A 17,852-nucleotide genomic window follows, 5' to 3' on the forward strand; every position below is an offset into this window, starting at 1 on the left:
CTCTAATTTTTTAAAGATTTTTTATTTAATTTTATTCATCACCATCATTTTTCATTTTTACCAGAGAGTGACAGAGAGAAGGGGACAGGGTGCAAAAAAGCAAGCTAGATTTGGAACCCGAACTATGGTCGACCATGTGGGAACCCAATGTCCTAACCACCATGCCACCTGTCAGCCCCTGCATGTCTCTAATTTAAAGGAGAGTTGCAAGAAGATAGTTTGTAAAGCTCTGTTTTACAGGAGAACCTGGAGCTGCCTTAGCCAACAGAACATTTTGCTGCTCTTGAAACAGCAAATAGGGCCTAATTCTTTGTCTTTTCATGTTGAAACCAGGGTTTCTTTGAGATATAGAAAATGTCCCTAAGTTTTCTGCGTATGCAGTTGTTCAGCTCACAATCCCTTTACTTGAACAATGGAAAAGTAGAAGATGAAAATTCCTGGGGTATTTTCTCTTGGTTCAATGATGGTCAAGGGTGTTGGCTTTTGGTGGCACAGTCCCATTTGTAATATTAAAATTTGGATTGATGTCTAAAGATGACCAGCTTGTTTGGAGAGTACCCAGAATTTAGAAATTAATTAACCTAGGCTAAACTGTAAGCTCTTAAAAAATATAGAGAATTTTTGAATGACAGTTTTTCAATGATATTTGTGAATTATATCAATAGAAAAAATTCAAACTGCCATTCATAGTATTAAAATTATAGTTTAATTATAAAAACCATTTCATAGCTTTTTCAAATTTCAGTGAGTCCTATAGAGGCTTATATATTTAAAATACCTTATAATTAAATATATTTGAATACCAAGCAGAGGGTTATTTTTTTTTTCAGACTGCTTGAAAGTTCTTTTTGAACAAAAGGTAACTTTTTGCTATAAATCCATAAATATTTTATATTATAGTAGTGAGGGTGCCTGACTTGGATTTTTTTTTTCCAGGTTTTTGCCATAGGGCATGGACACTTGCCAGAGAAAGACAGAGACAGAAATTACCTCCTGGGGGCATGGCCACACTGAGATCCCTCCCTTCTCCTTCATTCTCCTCTCAGGATTTTGGACACGTCACAGGGTTCAGGATTTAAACTGCAATTAGTCACATGGGAATCTAGTACCTTAACCTCTATGCCACCTGCTGGTTGGTTCCCTGGCCTGGATATTTAGTAGAAGATATGAGAACTTGACAAACTTATATTGGCACCTAATTTTTTAAAAAAACTTATTTCTTGGGGATCAGCAAATGTATAATAGTTATGTTGCTGGACCAGCAGATGGTGTAATGGTTATGTTACTAGACTCCCACATGGCCCGACCATGGTGTGAGCCCCGGACCCAGTGGCTTGAAATTCACACCAAGTGTGTGTGCATGCATGTACATCCAAAATCTCAAGAGGAGAATGGATGAGAAGGGACTGTGGCATGGCCATCTTCCTCCTAGAGTGACTTCTTACTTTCTCTCTGTCTCTCAAGCAAGCACATGTGTCCTATAGCAAAAATATCTCTAAAAACAACAACACAAAAGCTTATTTTTTTTTTTATGAGTGACAGAGATAAAGACAAGTACCCCCAACAAGGCTATCATATCACAAACCCTCCCCACCATGCCCTAGCCTTCTCTGCCAGCCAGGACAAAAGGTGTGTGCACCCAGTACATACAGGTTGTCTTGGGAGCATACACATGGATCTAGCTTCACTTGAGCAGCATATTACAGGTGCACCCCTGAGTGAGCCCAGTAACTAATTGAATACATCGAAATTATTCTTTTACCTTCTGTTCTTTTACTTTATGTTCCTTTATAAATAAATATTTTATGATATAAAAAAGAAATTGTTTTCCTTTTATGATTGGGGGGGTCTTTGAAAAGTTCATGGAAAACCCATGAAAACACTATGCATGGGTTTGAAAAGTCTTTGCACCAAAATAATTCCATTTCTCCACAAACTTTTTGAGGTCTCTCCATGTATTATTCATGTTGCTTTAGTTTCCTTCTGTTGTCATTTCATTTGAAAGGATCATAATAAATCAGTTTCTCCCATCACTATTTGGAGTGGGGCTGTGTTTTATCTATCTGGCTAGGCAAACTTTAGTTGTCTAGATTTAGAAAGGATCCTTTGTGGTTTATGGCTCCAGTCCTTGTGTTGGTTCTCTGCCTCTGGGCTTGAGTTTCTATTGTTGGAGTCATCCTTTCTTTTTCTTGAAGTAAAATCTGCTTGTTGCAGAGTAGTTTTCTCAGCTTTTTCCTGCCTGTAGAATTTTAGTAGTCAAATAAACTTTCATTTTGTCCTTTATCTGCCCATTTTAGTCAAAGATTACAGTATTTCTACAGTTAAAAGTAATCTGGAGGGGTCAGCAAGTGGCATAGTGGTTGGTTAAGGCGTTGGACTGACACATGATCAACCATGTCCCAGACCCAGCAGCTTGAAACTCACTCCAGGTACCTGTGTATGTGTGCCAAAAACCCCAAGAAGAGAATAGAGGAGAAAGGACTGAGGTGTGGCCAACCCCCGCCCCCCCACCCCAGGGGTGATTTCTCACTTTCCGTCTTTCTGACAAGCACACGCACACTATGGCAAAAATCTCTCAAAACCAAAATAAAATAAAATAATCTGAAAACTGTGAGTCTTCTGGGCATATTCTCAGGGATATATTCCATTAGATAAGTCATTCCTGAGTACTCTTCCCTCTATTACTGGTTTCTTTCTTTTTCTTTTTTCTTTTTTTTTTTTTTTGAGAGGTTTTCGCTATAGGGCGTGTGCACTCGCCAGACAGAGAGAGACATAGAGACAGAAAGCGAGAAATCACCCCCCAGGGGGGATGGTCACACCGCAATCCCTTCTCCTCCATTCTCCTCTCGGGATCTTGGGCACGCATGCACACGCGCCCAGCGTGAGTTTTAAGCCACCGGGTCCAGGACGCAAACCGTGGTCGACTACATGAGAGTCAAGCGACATAGCCATTACGCTAACTCCTGGTTCCCCCTCTATTACTGATTTCTGCTGACATGGATAAGGGCATGCAAGAGTTACACACATGATATCTTTAAACAGGCTCTTGTATAATTATTATTTGGATGTTGTCTTCTCTTCAAGGTAGTAGCATAAGATTGTCCAGCCAGGTGCTTCACTTTTTCACTGAAGCATGCTTTCCTGACAGTGAATTCTATTTAATATATTTTATATTTGGATAGACTGAGAATTTTTCAAATCGTCATGCCCTGTAAGTTTTTCCCTTAATTTATCTCTGTCCTGTCATATTTTACTCTAAGAAGAAAGAAGAAACCAGACCACTCCTTCAACACTTTGCTTGGAAATATAAAATAAATTTCCAAATTCATTGCTTTTAAATTATGTTTTCCACATAGTTACAGAACATAATTAAGCTAGGTTTCTGTCATTATATAGCAAAGATCCGCTTTCCTACAGTTTCCAATAGCATGTTCCTTGTTTTCAGCTGAGCCCTTACGGGCAGTAGTAGCAACATCTATGTTTCTACAAAAATTATGTTCATGATAATTTAAGCGTTTTCTAAGATAATATATGTTTTTTTCTACCATGTTTCCACTTTTTTCTGTGTATTCAGTAGCAGAGTCATTAGCATTCATAATTCTACTAACCGTCTGCTCAAGGCACTCTAGGATTTTTCTATCATGTTCTCCCCAATTCCTCCAGTCTCGACCATGTGTAATACCAAAACCACTTTCACAGTTTTAGGTATTTGTTATAGTAGCATCCCACTACCAGTACCAAAATCTGTATTAGTTTCCTCTTGCTGCAAATTACCTCATACTTAGTAGCTCACAACACAAATTTATTCTCTTGCTGTTCTGTAGTTCAGGATTTCACTGGGCTAAAATCAAGGTGTCAACAGGTGTCCAGAGACTTTAGGGGACAAATCTATTTCCTTGTTTTTTCCTAGCTTTTAGAAATTGCTTATGTTCCTTGACTCATGGCCCTTTACTTTCAAAGCCAAAGCATAGTATTTCCAAATTTGTCTCTTTTTCATTCTGACACTCTTGACTCTTTCTTGTTAATCTAAGATCTTTTCTCTTTTATAACATCTGTTTCATGCCGTAAGTTTCCTCTCCATGCTACTTTAGTCATGTTCCACACATTTTTTTTATCTGTTTTATTTTTGTTTTCATTAAGTTCAATGTATTTTTTTCTCTTGAGATGTCCTCTTTGACCCATGGACTATTTTGAAATCTATTGTTTACATCCCAAGTGTTTTAAGACTTTCCTGTTATTTTTCTGTTATTGATTTCTAATTTGACTGCACTGTGCTCAGAAAAATGCTCCCACTCTATTATATTTGTTGAAGATATTTTCATTTCTTTGTTATTTTGAATGGTCCAGCATATAGTCTCTCTTGGTATGTGTTTCTTGGGCACCTGCAAAGAATTCTGCTACTTTTGGGTGGATAGTTCTATAAATGTTAATTATATCCTGTTAGTCGATGGTGTTGAACTTTATATCCTTACTGTTTTTCTATTTAGTTGTTCAGTTTTGAGCAAGAAATCTTGAAATTTCCAACTATAATTGTGAATTAGCCTATTTTTCATTCCTGTTTATCAGTTTTGCTTCACATATTTCGCATCTTGTTGTTTGGGGCATATATATTTAGTGTTGATATGTCTTTTTGGTAAATTAATCTTTTACTTATATAATATCCTCTCTCTCTTTTATCTCTCTCATAATTTTCTTTGCTGTGAGGTCTGATTTAGCTGATAGTAGCACAGTCACTACTGCAAGATATTTTTCCATCCTTTTAATTTTCAGCCTGTCCACATCAATACATTTGATGTGAGTTTCTTTGTAGAAAGCATACAGTTGAGTTGTAACTTTAAGTATATTCTGTCAGTCTCTGACTTTTAATTGATATAGTTAGACTATTTAATTACTGACATGTTAGCACTTAAATTTGTCATTAATTTGATTTCTCTTTTTCTCCTTTTAAAATTTTTCTGCTTTCCTGTGAATTGCCTGAGAATTTTTTACATTTTCATTTTGGTGATCTATATGTAGTTTTTAATTGTATCTTTTTGTATGTCATTTTTAGTAGTCTCTCTAGGTATCATAATACATCAGTAATTTATCACAGTTTATTGGTATAGTCATTTTACCAGTTGAAATAAAGTGTCTCTTTATCCTCTATTCATGATATACTTGTCTGAAATATTTCCTATGCATATATTTAGAACTAATAAGAAGACAAAGTTTTTGCTTCAACTATTAAACCTAATTTATAAAACTCAGGAAGAGAATTAAATATATAATATATTTACCCATGTTTTGACTTAACATTGATTGTGATTGTAGTTGTAGCTGTTGCTTAAATATTGGAGAGATTTGAACATGTCTGGAGGTTTTCAAAATTTAATCAATAGAGAAAGAGGTTGAAAATACAAAGTAAGGAAGAAATGACTAATGAAGAAAATATCCCAGTCTTGAAGGAAACAGAAGAAATGGAATTGGAGTAAACACAGAAAAATTATCCTTCAGTAAATGCTGAGGCAAATATCTCCTACTCAGAGTAGTAAGAATGGAGATGAAGATGTATATAGTTATAATGAAGTTTCAAGGGGAAGGGATAAGTTGAAAGTTGGGTGAAAGGTGAAAGTTGAATATATAGTAAATATTAAATTATCTGTTTCCTAATATTTCCTAAATAGTAAATATTAAATTATCTAATTATCTGCTGTAAGAGTAACAAGTGAGGATTAAGAGGTTAAAATAGAAAAATTATAATTTCCTTTAGAACAATACAAGAATGGTGGCATCAAGTCCATTGAAAGGGATTACCAAGCAATGCTCAGCTGATTTTGAAGATTATACACTTTTCTCCAGTGCAATGCAACAGCCCAAAGGAAACAACAAAAAGACAGCGTTGGGTAGATCCAATGTTGAGAAATTTTAAGAAAGATTGGACAAAGGCAAGCCAAGGAGGAGGATGAGATTTTTTTGCTAGAGAGCAATTAAAATGATGCATCCTAAGGCCTAGGCCAAATGGAAATGGAAGTAGAATTAGGTAACAGGGACAGGTTAAGGCTGTAAATGCTGGGAGATCCTTAATGGTTAGAAACACGAAGGCAAAAGTGAAAGGCTGAAGAACAAATAGAAAGAAAATCCTGGGTGAATCACAGTTTAAGGTGTGGCCAGAAGTAGAGAGAGAAATATTTACACAAAAAGAATTGGGGAGAAATTAAGTCATAGGAGCCAAAGGAAGAGACGATTTTAAGAGGATGGTTACTGAAAATAGAACCCTGGATTTGGCAATTGATAGAATGTTAGTAACTGAAAGAATAGTGATTTCAGCAAAATGGAGTAGAAATCAGATTAAGAGTTCGGTAAACTGGAAATGGAAGTTACCTTTTTCTCAAAAACTTTCATGGAAAATATTAAAAAAAAAAGGACAATGTAAAAAAAAAGATGTGTAGTATGTCAAAAGACAGGAAGTTTTTGTTTGTTTTGTTTTATTTTTTGTTTTTGTTTTGTTTTGAAAGAGCAGTAATGGAAATGCCAGGGCAGGATGGAGGGGCAGTAGTAAAATGAAACACTACAAGGCTGACCCTTACAAGAAGGTTCCAGGTTCACATCTGGAGACCTCCCTGAGTATGCCAGGGGTACATGTGCCCATGATAGGTAGGGGCTGGTTGAGACCAAGGGTAGATCATGGCATCAAGAGTTTTTTAGAGGTGTCATCTCTCTATCTCTTTTTCTGCGTTTCTCACTCATGAAAGAAGTAAATAAATTAAAACATTTAAAAAATCCAGGTGAACTTTTGAATGCAGTATTTTTTTTTAAAGGAATTGAGAAGCTAGTAGACTGAGAGGAAAAATGCATAGAACAAAAATACAGAAGACAGGGCCAGCAGGTGGCATAGTAGTTAAGGCACTGGACTCATGGCTGACTAAGGTTCAAGTTCTGGACCCAGAGGCGTGAAACTCACACCTGGTGTGTGGTGTGTGTGCCCTAAATCCCAAGAGAAAAAGGAGGAGAAGGGATTGTGGTGTGGCCATCCCTCCTGCAGGGGTGATTTCTCACTTTCTCTCTCTGTCTCTCCAGTGAACACACACATTCTATAGCAAAAATTCTCCTCTCCAAAAAAAAAGAGAGAAAGCACAGGTCAAACAATGGTGCAGTAATAACAGTACAATCTGCAGTGCTGGACCCAAGAGAGAAAATCTTAGGTTCATGTCCTGTTGTCTTGCTGGGCACACTCATGTCTGTGATCCAGGCTCCTGAGCTGAAGGTGGAATGCAATGTGAGACCCTTATTGGGGGTTCTGTCTCTCTGTCTCTCTCATTGAAGGAATAAATAAACTTTAAAAAATTCAGAAAGCAAATAGGTTTAATGGTTGTGTAAGAGCTCAGCAGAAGCAGGAGGGATGGAATAGAGCCCCAGGCAGGGAGTTTAATATCTGAGACAGGACAGAAGGACCCTATAGTTAAGTTTGGAGTAGAAGAAAAATAAATCGAGGGTGTTCTGACATTTTCCTTCAAATTTTTCAGAATGCTAACTCATACTAGGTGCTAAATATTGTATTTGTTCTAATACACATTTTTACAAGCCCTAGAGAGAGTATAACAGAAAAAAGTGGCAATATTATTAAAAAATTGAATTTGTGAGATAAGAGTTTCTAAAATATCTTTAAAATAACACTATTTTAAGTTTATTAATATTATTTTGAAAACTGGCATTAATCTCAGAAATCTTGGGTTGGAATTAGCCAAATTTGTCTTTACAAACCATTACACAATTATTTTGATATCTCCTCTTTTACCATGTAAATACTAATATTTTATTGTAACTTATATGTCAAATAGACTACCAATTACGTAAACTAAATTATTTCAACTATGTCTCATTCAACTATGTCTGGCAATCATTGTTAACTTTCTAGTAATTGACAAAAAAAGTTATCTGTACATTTGTGTCTTGATGGATTGCCCAAATAACTTACCAAGTATGCCACAATACAGAAAAATAAAACTATTATGTTATCACTCATTTATCACACCTGAAAGACATCAAGTTGAAAACTCTTAAAATAATTATTTTTTTCATATAAATAAGATCAGAATCACGTTTTCGTATCTGTACCTGGGTGAAATAAATGCGAGAGAAAACATTTTCTTGCAACAGCTTTTGACCTTAGGAAGCAAGATCAGCAAGCTTTGCCTATAGAGGGGCAGGCAATAAATATTTTTGTATTTAAAAATATAAATATAATATTATAGTAAAGGGGCTATGGTTGAGCATCCTTCCCAACTACTCTACCCAGCTGTTATAGCAAGAAAACAGGTATAAACATTAAACAAATAGGTGTGGTCACATTACAATCAACCTTTACTTACAAAACCATCAGCAGGGCAGACTGACTCCTGTTCTAAACAAGAGCATTCTTCATAATTGACACTTTTTTAAAAAGGCTGATATAACACTATAACTTTATGTTCAAACAATATAAAATTCAGCTTAGACATACAAACCAAAAACTAACCCATGACTATTTCATAGTATAATGTAAAATGACCATTCCTCTAGCATAAGCTCTATAATAACAGAATCAACTTTCATAAGAAGTTTCCTTTATGATAACACTGGAGTATCTCTAATAATTAACCTTTTTTTTTCATTTGATATTGCCATGACGCAGATTTTCTGCTTTAAACATACTTATTAACTATTAAATTATCAAATTGGGGGACCAGCAGTTAGCGTAATGACTATGTCGCCAGACTCCCATATAGTCAACCGTGGTTCGTGTCCTGGACCCAGTGGCTTAAAACTCACACCGGGCACATGTGCGTGCGTGCCCAAGATCCCGAGAGGAGAACGGAAGAGAAGGGATTGCGGCGTGGCCATCCCCCCTAGGAGGGTGATTTCTCGCTTTCTGTCTCTCTGTGTCTGTCTGACGCGCACACGTGCCCTATAGCAAAAACCTCTCCAAAAAGAAGAAAAGAAAATTATCAAATTGGATTTTAAAAAGTTTTAAAAAGATTTGCACTTTTTTTTCTTTTCTGTTCTTTTTGTGTGTGCGTGTTTTTTTTTTTTGTTTGTTTGTTTGTTTTTGGTTTTTGGTTTTTTTGAGAGATTTTTGCTATGGGGCAAGAGACAGAGAGAGAGAAAGTGAGAAATCACCCCCCACCACCACCCCCCAGGAGAGATGGCTATGCCACAATTCCTTCTCCTCCATTCTCCTCTCAGGATTTTGGGAATGCACGCATGTGCACCTGGCATGATTTTCAAGCTACCAGGTCCAGGACTCAAATTGTGGTGGACCATGTGGGAGTTCAGTGCCTTAACCACTACATCACCTGCTGGCCCCAGGTTGTGTTTTTAAAGTACATTTTCCAATACTTGGTTATAAGTACATTTTTATACTTATTGTGATACTAAATCAAATTGCATAACTGTTGCCCAACAAGGAATTCTACACCTTCACTCAGTCCAGAGACCCAAAGCAGGTCCAACCCCTTGCTGCTTAACAAAACACAGAGAGGCAAAATTATTCATGACAGAGGAAAGGAAAATTGATTACAGTGTGATCACACCCATAAGACATTTGAGATTTAACAATGGAGTCAGTGTGGCTAAAGCAGGACCCTGTTAATAATTGGTAATTTAAAAATTAAAATCACAAATAGCAATTTTTTAAAAAAATTAGAAATAGTATTAATCATCACCAATTGTGACAATCTGTCAAATTGTTACAATTACTGGGATCTTTTTCTTTTTTTATAGTCTCATTCTTTGAATATAATGACTAGAAAAGGACTGCATGCTAGTTAGCAATAAACATAGTGGAAAGTGATATTTTTGAAAGCTGTAAGTCCTAAAGCCAATTTCCTTAAGAGAAGTACAACATTATTCAAGAGGTCAGAACTTCTTTGTTTGTTTGGAAAACATTTTAATAAGCCTTTACTTAGGTATAAATAGATCCCATGTTTAGTCTGGAAAGGAGGAAGGACTCAATAGCAGGAATAAATTTCTCTGTTTAATAAACAGAATTTTTATATCCTCTCCTAGTGGGACCCTGGGAATAAGGAGACTAAAGAAGGAAGGCCCAAGAAAAGAGAGGGCAGGCAGTCCTAAGAAAAATGGTGGCCTGAAGCCTAAACAAGAAAATAATTTAATGAGAAATGTGTTATCCTGTGTAATTCCTAAAGAATATTAAGAAAAGAATATGTCTAGTACAGAGTTGTATGTTGCTTATTCATTGTGAAGTAATCCCACCATGATATTCTCAAATATACAATGTAAGTCAATTAACACAATAGCCTTTCAGCAGTGAAAGAGATATGCCCATGAACCCTCATAGAATGAAGGAGTAGAGGGAAAGGACAGCAGGACATAAGAGAGGACCAGACCTTTTTCCTGTGGGAGCCACTGGCTTGAGAGCAGTGTGGTTCTTCTCCCACAATGGTGTATGCTTCTCCACTGATAGCAGTGTACTCTGAAAAGGGGGAGTTGTCTAGCAAAAATTCCACTTTGCCCACTGTGTTCAAGGCTCCAATCAACCAGACATTGTGATCTTTGTTCATACCAACTTAGACAAAAAGAACAGCTCTATGTTATCAGTGAATTAGCAGACCATCAGATCAGTGCTGAGTCTTGGAGTATTGGGAGAGCTGTGGTTTGAATTCTCAGAATTCAAGGTGGTCAAAACGCATCATTCTGGTTAGGGTGCTTTTGGAAATATGTGTCAAGGAGGTTGCATGTTTGTACCAACCGAGACCTGGTAGCACTGCCGTCTGTTCTGCTCTGGCTGCCTCAGCCTTACCAGCTCTGGCCATGTGTAAAGGTCATTGTGTTGAGGAAATTCCTGAGCTTCCTTTGATGGTTGAAGATAAAGTTGAAGGCTACAAGAAAACCAAGAAGGCTGTTTAGGTTGTAAAGAAACTTAAGGTCTGGAGTGATATAAAAAAGGTCTATGCCTACCAGCAAATGAGAGCTGGCAAGAGCAAAATGAGAAACCACCATTGCATCCAGTGCAGGAGACCCTGCATCATCTATAATGAGGACAATGGTATCATCAAGGTCTTTAGAAACATTCCTGGACTCACTCTGCTTAACTTAAGCAAGCCGAATATTCTGAAACTTGCTCTTGATGAGTACGTGGGACGTTTCTGCATTTGGACTAAAAGTACTTTCTAGAAGTTAGATGAGTTGTACAGTACTTGGAGAGAAGCTGCTTCCCTCAAGAGTAACAACAATCTTCCCATGCATGAGATGATGAATATAGATCTTAGCAGAACCTTGAAAAATTCTGAGATCCAAAGAGCTTTCCAAGCACCACGTGAAACATATATATACATATATATGTGTGTGTGTATATATATATATGTATTTAGAGAGGTTTTTGCTATAGGGTGTGTGAGCTCGCCTGACAGACAGAGACAGGGACACAGAGATAGAAAGTGAGAAATCACCCCCCAGGGGGGATGGCCATGCCGCAATCCCTTCTCCTCCATTCTCCTCTCAGGATCTTGGGCACACACGCACACGCGCCCGGCGTGAGTTTTAAGCCACCAGGTCCAGGACTCAAACCGCGGTCGACTACGTGGGAGCCCAGCGACATAGCCATTATGCTAACTGCTGGTCCCCACGTGAGACATATTAATCACAGATTTCTGAAGAGGAATCCACTGAAAAACCTGAGGCCATGCACTGAAATGCATTCTGGGTTGTGGAGAAGAAGCCTGTAGTGGGGAAGAAAGGAAAGGGTATTGGTGCTGAGAAGTAGAAGCTCTTGGTGAGAAAAAAGGTTGAGGCTACCAAGAAACCAGCAGCTGAAAGGAAACCAGCAGAAAATAAACCTATCACAAAAGAAAAAAGAAGCCTGATACATAACTCTTAAATTTATTTATTCTATAAAGATGAAACCATTTTGGACAACTTATTTTGCCTAAACACCTGAGGCAGTGGGAAAAAAAGGAGGAGGAGCAGGAGGAGGAAGAGGAGGAGGAGGAGGAGAAAAAGAAAAGACCAGAGCAGGGGTTGGGAACAGGAGTACAACTCATAATTGTGCCAGAAGAATTGGCTCTCCTCCCTACTCCCCTGGCCACATCTTCTCAGACTCATGTGCTGCTTCCTCTTCATTCTCTAAATTCCAATAATTAATTAGGCACCAGGAATCAGTCCTCCTGGTTATTTTCATTTTGCAGGCCAGGGCTTTTTAAAATGTGAGTTGCAACCCACTAGTATGGTTATGAAGCCAATTTAGAGGGACTGACTTATTATTTTTCAGTATTTTTAAAGATACAAAATTGAAAATAGCAGAGCACAACATATACAGTAAGGGTCAGCTTTGTCCCATGAAACATGAATCAGTGTGTGTGCATGTACACGTGTGTAACTTACCATATGTTGCAATGTGACATGAATTTCTTACTGAGGCTTGCGATTCAAAAAGTTTGAAAAGCACTACCTTAGGTGATCTCAATCAGTGTCATGGTTTCAAATACCAACTCAAAAGAGCAAAAACAAATCAGAATTGGAAAGAGATGTTTAAAAGAGAAGACATGGCAAAGAAAGTGATTTGGTGGTTTATAGGCTTTACAAAGTCCTTGATTTTAGCTTTTTTAAAATTAACTCCAGGGACCAGCAGTTAGCGTAATGGCTATGTCGCTGGACTCCCATGTAGTCGACTGTGGTTTGCGTCCCGGACCCAGTGGCTTAAAACTCACGCCGGGCGCGTGTATGTGTGTGCCCAAGATCCCAAGAGGAGAATGGAGGAGAAAGGATTGTGGCATGGCCATCCCCCCTGGGGGGTGATTTCTCACTTTCTGTCTCTCTGTCTCCCTCTGTCTGTCTGGCGAGTGCATGTGCCCTATAGCAAAAAACCTCTCAAAAAAATAATTAATTAATTAAATTAAATTAAATTAACTCCAAAGAAAGACTCAGCTAAATGTAACATATTTTGACTTTTCCTACTATTGAGTTTTATACAATGAGTAATGTTTATAATAATAAATATATATATATATTTAAAGACTAATTTCTTAATAAACAGTACAGTGCTATGGTCCTACAGTGAGTGAGTAAAAGTTTTGATTTTCCAGCTCTTTTTGCCATAGGGTGGGCGCCACCATGCCCTGATTTTCCAGCTCTTTTTAATGAGCTATTGTTACCTATTTCTAACTGGACCAATGATTGATACCACAGATCTTTTCAGATTTTTAACTCTTAACGCTCACAATTCTCTGTATGGAAACTATAAATTCTTCTTTCACTGGCTATGTTAAGACTCTGTTTCAAAAAATCCATCTTCATTAATTTATGAGACTTCTTGTTTTCTGATTTTTAATCACTTTGTTTTTCTTCAGAACCATATTTCACAGTAAAGAACATCTCTGAAATTCAATATATACTTCCAAAATAACCAGTAGAGTGAATTTCGAATGTTCACAACATAATATGATGTTAAATGTTGAAGGTTGTGAATATGTTTATAGCCTTGACTTATTTATTATACATCATATACATAATTTCAAAAACCACACTGTAAGGGCCAGCAGGTGGTGGAAAGGTTAAGGCAATGGATTCCCACATAGCTGGCCACAGTTTGAGTGTGCACGCGTGCCCAAATTCCCAAGAGGAGACTAGAGGAGACAGGATTGCAGCAATGTCATACCCCTGGGAGTGATTTCTTACTTTCCCTCTCTATCTCTCTCCAGTGAGCACCTAAAATAAATAAACAAATGAATGAATAAGTAAAAACCATACTGTACTCTACAAAGATGTATGATAATTACATGTAAATAATAAATTATAATAAACATCTTTAATATTAAATGAATAAATATTATCTGTATGCTAATCATTCATAAATGCTAATTTACATGGAACCTGATTGCTAAATTCTTGGCTCATCTATCCAGCTGCTTAGCTGTTATCTCAATTTGGATGTCCAGTGGGGTGTCTCAAACTTGTACGACCCAATCTAAATACCTGGAAAGAAACAAAAAAAGAACTCTCTTTTTGGTTGTTTTTATAAAAGACCCCGTTAATAAGTTGATTTAAAATGCAGAAACCTATATCTGAATAAAAGCTTAATATTTGAAAATATGCCATGAATGAAGTCAAGGCTTAAAAAGTAAGAAAAATATAAATTAACAAAAATTGAAGACAAACAAAGTAATTATATAGTGAAGAAGTTAGAAGAGAAATGGAGAAGAAAAGAAAGACACAAATTTTGAAGACTAGCAATGTAAGTGAAAGTCCAAGGAAAATCCTAGGGGCTTGGTTCTTGCACAAACAAACAGGTTAGGGACTAGGGTCTTTCTCTGACCTATCTCTTTTCTTCAATTTATAATTCATATCACTCCCAATGAATGTTCTGAATAAACTAATTCCATCAAACTTTCAATTACCTCAATAGTCAGACTTCAAGTCCCTCTATCCTCTGTTCTCAACAGATATTTCCAGTTATATTGCCCACATCTTCTCAGTTTGAATCCTATTGTCTCTGAGTCCTTAATTTCCCATCACATTCCTGCAAGCATTCTCTGCTCGCATCACCTCCCTTGCCTGGAATAGACCCCTCACTTTTCATAGTCATTTCCTAAACCACTTGTTCCTCAGCTGCCTTCAATAACCATGGGGCATACAGAGGTTTACAAAGCTACAGAACTGAATTGCCCTGACTCTGAGGCACCTATCTCCTATGCATGGACATTTTTGGCACCAAGGCATAATTTTACTAACTATACCACTCTTCTTTCTTGACCGCTCCAACACTGTGATTTCACTGTTACCTCAACTCGTACAGTTTCGGCATCTGCATCAGAGACACAAACTATCAAGTCTCACTCGTGACTACTCAATCAGACAGCCTGTAGGTGGGACTTAGCACTTTGTGCCTGCATGAGAGAAATGTTGGTGATGTGAAAGTTTGAGTGACTGGTTTACATTAGCTTTATCGTTTCATTTTCATTTAATCACATATTGCTAGAATACAGACTCTAGAGTCAGACTACTAAGGCCCCAAACCCAACTCCACTCCTTTACCATGTTGTACATGCTACTTAACCTCTTGATGGCTTGGTTTCCTTATTCATCAGGGGGAGACGACCTCCCAGTGCTAGGCCCCCTGCATCTATTTTCCATCCCTTCTTTGCAGAGGTAGCATAGGTAGATTTCTCAAATGTCTACATGTTCTTCTCTGCTTCCTTGTACCTTCAAAAACAATCAAACTCCCAGCCATGGCGTCCAAGGTCTCTTGTGACTAGTCAGCACACTGTCTACGCTTGTTCCCCTTCTGCTTAGATACCAGGAGAACTAACCCCCCAGCTCTCTAACTGCCTAGCGAGCCATGTAATTTCAAACTGCCATGCAGCTCAGTATGCAGCTCATTCTGGAATGTTTCTCTACTACCCTGAACAAAACCAGCAATCCCTCTGGACCCACCTGCTCAGTGAAGATCTCCCTACCACCCTCTATTCTCTTCCCTGTCCTCTTCAGAATGGCCTCTGCATTTTCATTTCATGTGACACATAAACCAGCTGCAACTCCTTGGAAAGGGGTATTCCCTTGGAGTCCTAACTGGGAGCACAGCACCTGATACAAGGAAGCATGCACTCATTGACCTCTGCCTAAAAGAGGGGGAGAAAAATGGAGCACAAGATGCTAGTGCACTCATCTGAATCACCACCAGACTGAGAGCTTTGCGAGGTCAGTGACATAGTCTAGCATACACACTTCATCACTGTCTCCCTGCTGCCCCATGCCTGCACATGAGAAGTGCTCAAATAGTTACTGAATACACAGAAGAGTGTAAAGTGAACAATCAAAATGGGAATGGAGTTGCTTCATCATGAAAAGGTAAGAAACAGAAATGGAAAAGGAATATTATTGGGCACTTTGTATAAATGTTCTCATTTACCATCACGATTTGTGAAAGTTGGAATTTATCACACATTTTACAGAAAGAATAAAGCTAGGACTCAAAATGGTTGAAGTGATTCACCAAAAGTCAGACAACTGGGGTCAGAGGTCATACGTGAAGTCTGCCTGGAATAAAAAATTCTACCAGACAGCTTGGAATTTTTTTCCTTAAGAAGCATGTTACTTAAATAATAGAGGCGAGGGGCAATACCAATCACTGGATACCAAAGGAAAAATGTGAGCATGAGGAAAAAAAGGAGGAAGGCAGGGCATAGATGTGGGTGATGGGGAAGGGAGGTACACAAGATGAAGGATACAAAGAAATGGAATGGGGAATGTCAAAATGGATAATCAGTAAAGGAATGGAGACCAAGGAGGACAGGCAATGACAATAAAATGAGCTCAGGAGCCTATTAATAAGGACAGGAAATGCTGAACAGTTTTGGAAACAATTTGAACATTTTCAAAAGCAAACCCACAGGGCCTTTCTGCAACTTCAGCACCTCCACTGCTAGGCAAGTTACAGTAAAATCCAGACGTAGGCAGAAGAGCAGCTCTGTGTGGGAGTTCAAAACCACGTCAGCTCCAGGCCGGGGGATTGCCCGGGGGACAGCCAGGCACAGGTCCAAGATTTGCGAGTTTCATCAGAAGAAGCAGGGACATGGTTCCCAGGGGACAGATGGGGGACTATGCTGTCTCCATTTCACAGGTCTGCAGGGGCTCCCTGGAATGTTGAAGGAGCTTGTAGAAGGAAAGGTAAAGAGCAAAGATGACTGTTCAGACAGCAGCTTTGTGATTCTACAGCTTCAAACACGACTTCAACTTTGAAGGGTGGAAAAGATATAGGTGATTGGAGAGGGAAGGAGAGGTATTTTAGGAGGGGACACTCCCTGAGCAGAGATGCTTAGGGGGGAATTATTGTGCAAGTGAGTGTGTGAACTTGCACACACGTGCTCAAGAAGTGGGGACAATCAACAGGGGCTTCCAATTTGAAACCAAAGGAGACAGGATTGGATATGTATACTTTTTTTCTTATGTCTAGTATAGTTTGGACTACAGTTTCATAAAGAGTCTATCTTTCAAATCACAACAAGACTTTAAAAGTAGATGGAATCTGGGACCAGCAGTTAGCATAATGTCTATGTCGCTGGACTCCCACGTAGTCAACCACGGTTCAAGTCCCGGACCCGGCGGCTTAAACTCATGCCAGGCGCATGTGTGTGTGTGCCCAAGATCCCAAGAGGAGAATGGAGGAGAAGGGATTGCGGTGTGGCCATCCCCCCTGGGGGGTGATTTCTCGCTTTCTGTCTCTCTGTCTCTCTCTGTCTGTCTGGTGAGCACACACGCCCTATAGCAAAAACCACTCCAAAAAAAAATAAAGAGTAGATGCAATCTTAGAGAACCTCCAGCATAGACCCATCATAAAATGGGTCCAGTGGGCTGATGTGATTCAATCAAGGAAGTATAAAAATAAGAAGCACAGCACATTTTCTGTCGTTAAATGCTAAATAAAGGATAATGTTTATTATTAGGGCATTTCTGAGAAATATAAGGCCTTTCTTTCTTCCTTATTGATTACTATTTACTAGATACCACCAGTATACCAAGAACATAGTACGTGAGATGACTGACATGATCCTAGCCTTCATGACACATCTACAATAAGAGGTAAGAGGCTGGGAATTGGGGTGTGAAAGGGGGCAACACTACCTTGGTCAGGTTCAATAATATGATTTCTTTTTCCAAGTAAGGAGAAACTCAGCAGATTGTACTCAGCTTTCATGTCTAGTTCCTGAAAGTATTATATAACTTTCCATAAAAAGAACAGCTAAACAAGAATTAAAGTGATGCAAGTAGTTTATAGACTAATAAACAAAGTGACAAAAGATGCAGGAAAGGCTCAGTCTCTTATTAGAGAAATGTGATTTAAAATAAGCATGAGGCACTACTGCATATTTATTGAATTAGTT

The 17,852-nt window shown here is 38.3% G+C and overlaps 1 pseudogene; it reads left to right on the forward strand.

The window, feature by feature from the left end:
* Positions 1-10,416: 10,416 nt before the first annotated feature.
* On the forward strand, positions 10,417-16,710 carry LOC106733756 (60S ribosomal protein L4-like; annotated as a pseudogene).
* The last annotated feature ends 1,142 nt before the right edge of the window (positions 16,711-17,852 follow it).

This window comes from Tupaia chinensis, unplaced genomic scaffold, assembly GCF_000334495.1.
Source record: "Tupaia chinensis unplaced genomic scaffold, TupChi_1.0 Scaffold000074_1, whole genome shotgun sequence".
NCBI classification, from domain to species: Eukaryota; Metazoa; Chordata; class Mammalia; order Scandentia; family Tupaiidae; genus Tupaia; species Tupaia belangeri.